This window comes from Gymnoscopelus microlampas (assembly GCF_963454915.1).
Source record: "Gymnoscopelus microlampas genome assembly, chromosome: 19".
Classification (NCBI taxonomy): domain Eukaryota; kingdom Metazoa; phylum Chordata; class Actinopteri; order Myctophiformes; family Myctophidae; genus Gymnoscopelus; species Gymnoscopelus microlampas.
In genome coordinates, this window is record NC_139956.1 from 340,001 (window position 1) to 346,760 (window position 6,760).

General features: G+C 40.4%; 1 protein-coding gene across 2 annotated transcripts in view; it reads right to left on the reverse strand.

The window, feature by feature from the left end:
- Window positions 1-2,915, reverse strand: part of hmgb2b (high mobility group box 2b) — a 20,503-nt gene extending 17,588 nt beyond the window's left edge. For both annotated transcript variants that reach the window (XM_084042221.1, XM_084042220.1), the window contains exon 1: window positions 2,791-2,915. The gene's annotated coding sequence lies outside the window, so the exon portion shown is untranslated. The remainder of the gene's footprint in view (window positions 1-2,790) is intronic.
- Window positions 2,916-6,760: the final 3,845 nt, after the last annotated feature.

The following is a 6,760-nucleotide window of genomic DNA, read 5'->3' on the forward strand; positions in this document are numbered from 1 at the left end:
AATTGGGGTCCCAGAGATATAAATGCCATTAAATGGGGGTCCGTAGCCCTAATGCATGTTAAACTGGGGGTCCTTGAAATTAAAACGGTTGAGAATCACTTCTAGAGAGCCGTAAAAACCTTCTCTTATGGGGGGTCCCTGGCTTATCTTTTCAAATGGGGGTCCGTGGGGTAATAAGTGTCAATTTGGGGGTCCTTGACACGAAAATGGTTGAAAACCAGTGTTTTAGATGAATCTAAACATGGTTCAAATGCAGTTTGAAGTTACAATGGGTTTGTATAGGAAGGGGGCGTGTCTGATAAAGTGAATATTAAATGTCTGAATAAATGTCCCTAAAGCCTGTCTGTGGTCCCTACAGCCTGTCTGTGGTCCCTACAGCCTGTCTGTGGTCCCTAACGCCTGTCTGTGGTCCCTACAGCCTGTCTGTGGTTCCTAAAGCCTGTCTGTGGTCCCTACAGCCTGTCTGTGGTTCCTAGTCATGTCATGAATCTATTCCATGTTGTTTTATTTATTTACTCTGTGATGATTTGAGGGTTTTTCTTTATTTGATGAAATGCAACAACAAAAAGCTGAGCTATTCTGAGAAGATGATGGTTGTTTAATTATGAAGTGTTTAAGTCTGTCTGTCTGTCTGTCTGTCTGTCTGATGCATAAGGACATGTCTGTCTGTCTGTCTGTCTGATGCATAAGGACATGTCTGTCTGTCTGTCTGATGCATAAGGACATGTCTGTCTGTCTGTCTGTCTGTCTGTCTGTCTGTCTGCCTGTCTGATGCATAAGGACATGTCTGTCTGTCTGTCTGCCTGTCTGTCTGATGCATAAGGACATGTCTGTCTGTCTGCCTGTCTGATGCATAAGGACATGTCTGTCTGTCTGTCTGTCTGTCTGTCTGCCTGTCTGTCTGTCTGTCTGCCTGCCTGTCTGATGCATAAGGACATGTCTGTCTGTCTGTCAACTATAGTTTATATTTTTTGATACATCAACAAATCAATGAACTTCTTCAGCCCTGTTGTATAATGTTCTTTGTCACAACAGTGTCACGCAAAAACAGTGAAAATAACAGATCTACAAGCTCACAACAGTGTGACACAAAAACAGTGAAAATAGCAGATCTACAAGCTCACAACAGTGTCACGCAAAAACAGTGAAAATAACAGATCTAAAAGCTCACAACAGTCACGCAAAAACAGTGAAAATAACAGATCTACAAGCTCACAACAGTGTGACACAAAAACAGTGAAAATAGCAGATCTACAAGCTCACAACAGTGTGATGCAAAAACAGTGAAAAGACAGACAGACAGACAGACAGATATAAAAAGACAGACGGATAGATAACCAGTGTATAATTTGAGTGAAATGACCCTTTAACCCATGAGCCTGTTTTCAACGCAGGGCCCAAATAATGTATAAAAATAAATCATTTACACTAAATAATTATTATATAATCAATCAATAAAAAAAAAACATCTCAATTTTCTAAATGTCATCGTTCCATCGACCAATGAGACGCAGCGAAACAAACATTCTGTATGATTTAGGATTTATCCCCCCCCCCCCTTCTTTTCTCTTTCTTCAATAACAAAGAAAAAACCAGATGGAATCCATTTTAAATCCATCTTCATGCGGACCTGAAGGAGGCCATGCGGCCACAAACACCCAAAAAAACACCAACGAACGAACGAAAAAAACACGAAAACAAACAAATGAATGAAATGAATGGATGGAAGCAGCTTGTGTCCGTTTTCTATTCATTTCTATGGTGCTGTTAGCATGCTAGTGAGGCTAACTGCAGCTTCACTCGCATTTCTGTTCATATCTATGGTGCAGTTAGCATGCTGTTAGCATGCTAGCAATGCTAACTGCAGCTTCACTCACATTTCCATTCGTTTCTACGGTGCAGTTAGCGTGCTGTTAGCATGCTAGTGAGGCTAACGGCAGCTCCACTTACATTTCTATGGTGCCGTTAGCCTGTTAGCAGTGCTAGCGAGGCTAACAGCAGCTTCACTCACACAGCTCTATTCATTTCTATCGTGCCGTTAGCATGCTAGCGAGGCTAACCGTGTGCTGCAGTTAGCTTCGCTAGCATGCCTAACGCCACTTCTCGTCCGTTACGACGGACTGTTTAGCCTCGCTAGCATGCTAACTGCAGCGTAACGGACGACAGACGGGGCTAGTTAGCCCAGCTAGCATGCTAACTGCAGCAGAACAGGGGGTTAGCATGCTAGCGCGGCTAACCGTGCGTCTGCATAGAGAACAATGGAGCGAGTTCCTCCATGTTAGAGCTTCCCGCCCTCCCATCCCCCTTCGCTAGCATCAACGCATGCTAACGCGGCTAGCCCGTTTCTAACCAACAACAGCACGCGCGCACGTACACACAACACACACGCACACACACACACACACACACACACACACAGAACGAACACACAACAGAGAGGTTTCGGCGGCAACACAACACACAGCGTTAGAAAGCGTTACTATTATTAATATTATTAAACATATTAATAACAATAACTAACGGTCTGTTTGTTGTTTATAAACATTAAAGAAAGCTTTGCTTCTAACGGCCGGGACTCGAACCCGGTTGTTCGTCCAGAGCCACTAGAGCCTGTAAACATATTGATATATTAGAGGAAACATAACGGGCATGCAGTTTGTGTGTGTGTGTGTGTGTGTGTGTGTGTGTGTGTGTTACTGTTGTGTGTTTTTGACATGATAAAAGGCGTGTTTATGCTCAGATATAAATGTATTAACGTTGTAAATAAGTGTGTAATAAGTGTGTACTTACTGTTCTGTTGTTGTTGTTGTTGTTGTTGTGGTGTGGGGTAGTTGTGTAGTTGTGTTGTGTAGGTGTGTAGTTGTGTGTTGCAGTGTGTCTCGAGCTGAAACGCACACAGAGTGAACGCGCTGCAAGGCGATGAGCTTGCACGGTGGCCCCGCCCACCCGGGCAGGACCACGCCCCCTTCCCCACCAGCATCGGTTGCTTTCTGCGTGCTTCTCCTAAGGCCACGCCCCTTCAACCCAAAACACGCCCCCCACGGCCAAAATAAACATTACAATATTTGGACTGACTGTGAGAAAGGAATGATGATCCATTACATATATATACACATATATATATATATATATATATATATATATATATATATATATATATATATATATATATATATATATATATATATATATATATATATATATATTATACATATTATATAGGGTGTAGGCATCGACCATAGCCCGGAGGTAAGAAGTGCTCAAACTTACTTACTTACTTTATGTCTGAAGCAATGTAACATCTTTATTAATAACCTTTATGTCTGAAGCAATGTAACATCTTTAATAATAACCTTTATGTCTGAAGCAATGTAACATCTTTATTAATAACCTTTATGTCTGAAGCAATGTAACATCTTTATTAATAACCTTTATGTCTGAAGCAATGTAACATCTTTATTAATAACCTTTATGTCTGAAGCAATGTAACATCTTTAATAATAACCTTTATGTCTGAAGCAATGTAACATCTTTATTAATAACCTTTATGTCTGAAGCAATGTAACATCTTTATTAATAACCTTTATGTCTGAAGCAATGTAACATCTTTATTAATAACCTTTATGTCTGAAGCAATGTAACATCTTTGTGTGGTCAGTGCATGCAATCATACAAAGATATGAACTTTTAAGTAATGAATGGTTGTTATTATTTACATTTAACATAGATCAGGAGGAGACACGTTATGGTTGTTTTAACATAGATCAGGAGGAGAAACTCCTGTTGGATCCAGAGTGTTGGCAGCCCTGGGGGGGGCGTGGTGGGGGGGGGGGGGGGGGGGGGGGGGGCGTGTTTGGACGCATCGCTGTCACTCCATAAAGACGGTCGTGGGGGCGTGTTTGGGGGCGCGGCCTTAAGTTGCGGTGGGCGGAGTGGGAGGCGCGTTGCCGCCCACCTCTGGCTGGGTTTTAGATGGAGGTGGGCGGGGCTCATTTGAATTCCGGCACCTGATTGGTTGCGGCGAGTGTCAGTCAAAATATGACTGAGCCCCGGTTCGTACAGAGACATTGTCCGGGTGGAAACCACGTATGTCCAAAAAACGTTCCGTTTTGAATGACTAATGAGTGACAACAACAGCAGATCTACAAGCTCACAACGTTGTGAGCTTGTAGATCTGCTGTTTTCATTATTATTGTGTGACACGGTTAGTGTGAGGAAGAAGTAGCAATGAATTCACACAGAAATATAAAAAGTTTAATTATGGAGATACAAGGTTTCTGCCCAACAACAAGGGATATATTATTCATGTCATTATTTCATCATCCAATTACAACTCATCCGTTTTCATTTAATCACAAATATCATCCAATTAAAACACATTAAACTGTCTTTATTGAATAGAGAGAGAGAGAGAGAGAGAGAGAGAGAGAGAGAGAGAGAGAGAGAGAGAGGGAGAGATAGATAGATAGATAGATAGATAGATAGACAGACAGACAGACAGACAGACAGACAGACAGACAGACAGACAGACAGACAGACAGACAGACAGACAGACAGACAGACAGACAGATAGATAGATAGATAGATAGATAGATAGATAGACAGACAGATAGATAGATAGATAGATCGTTTTTAGACGGACAATTGTATTTTTGTGGTGAACTCCTTACTTTCTCTCTTTTACAATAAACTCCTCACCATGTAGACTCACTATTGATTGATTGATTGATTGATTGATTGATGTACTTAATTTAGTAAGACATGAGAACAACAGTACATGGAAGTACAACTTCACAATACAAGGTCTACTAAACTGGAAGACTCTTTCAAATGAGTCCCCCATGCACACAAATCACGATGACATATAAGAGACAGACAGATATACATACTACTATACATATAAGAGACAGACACATATACACACTACTATACATATAAGAGACAGACACATATACACACTACTATACATATAAGAGACAGACAGATATACACACTACTATACATATAAGAGACAGACAGATATACACACTACTATACATATAAGAGACAGACAGATATACACACTACTATACATATAAGAGACAGACACATATACACACTACTATACATATAAGAGACAGACAGATATACACACTACTATACATATAAGAGACAGACACATATACACACTACTATACATATAAGAGACAGACACATATACACACTACTATACATATAAGAGACAGACAGATATACACACTACTATACATATAAGAGACATACACATATACACACTACTATACATATAAGAGACAGACAGATATACACACTACTATACATATAAGAGACAGACACATATACACACTACTATACATATAAGAGACAGACACATATACACACTACTATACATATAAGAGACAGACACATATACACACTACTATACATATAAGAGACAGACACATATACACACTACTATACATATAAGAGACAGACACATATACACACTACTATACATATAAGAGACAGACACATATACACACTACTATACATATAAGAGACAGACACATATACACACTACTATAGATATAAGAGACAGACAGATATACACACTACTATACATATAAGAGACAGACAGATATACACACTACTATAGAATGTCATACAATCAGTTTACAGGTTACTGGTATGATGAGTGAAAAATATGTACAAAAGAAGAAAGAGAGAGGGGGGGGGTAGGTTAGGACTTGGACAGGAGCCATCTTTCAATTGCAGCCTGCTGAAGGTGTAACTTTAAGGCAGTTTTGAAAGTGAGTAGGGTTTTACACTCCTTTACTCCTTTCGGTAGGGCATTCCACATTTTTGATGAATAGCCTGAGAACGAGTTCATTCCCTTTGTTGTGCCAAATCTGGGTTGAACATGATTTGTGGAGCTGCCTCTGGTGTTATGATCATGGACTTCATTTTGGAAGTATTTTGACAAATACAGGGGGATCCCAATGTTGTGGTGTATCTTGAAGACCAGGCCCATAGCAAGTTGCTGTACTCTGTCCTCAACCCTAAGCCATCCAATCCTAGCAAAATGAGCAGGGGTTAGATGGGTTTTGTGATTGAGGCCAAGTAGTAGCCTTACAAGTTTGTTTTGGGATGTTTGGAGCCTTGTTTTTAAGGCCTTGGAGGTGTTGTGATACCATGAAGTGCATGCATAATCATAATGACCTTGTATGAGGGCCCCTGCAAGAATTTTCAGAATATTCTTACTGACTAGACGATCAATCCTCCACAAATAGCGTATTGCTTGGATGACCTTTCTGTTCACTTTTTCGGCGTTTTTGTTACCGGAGAGGGTTGCCTCCAGGATAGAACCCAGGTAGATAATTTCCTCCTTTCTTGTGATAACATCATCACCCAACTTTGATCGTGAAACTCTCAGCCTTGCTAAGGTTAGGACTGGACCCAAAGAGGATGGATTCAGTTTTACCAAGGTGTAATGAAAGTTTGTTGTCGGAGAGCCAGATGCAGATCTTGTTGAGTTCAGTGCTGAGAGTTTTGTAAGGGTTATCATAGATAACCCTTACAATCATACATGTCATACATACATACATTATTACATATTATATATATTTGTAAAGTATATGTAAGTAACCTTACAAAGTTTTTCACACACATTCCCACTAGGCCAAGGAAGAAATGCCACTTGAACATTTTTCAAATCAGCCTCATGGTGGCGCTCAAGGGCGTATCGTCATAGAGGCCAACGGGGCCATGGCCCGGTCTATAAAAC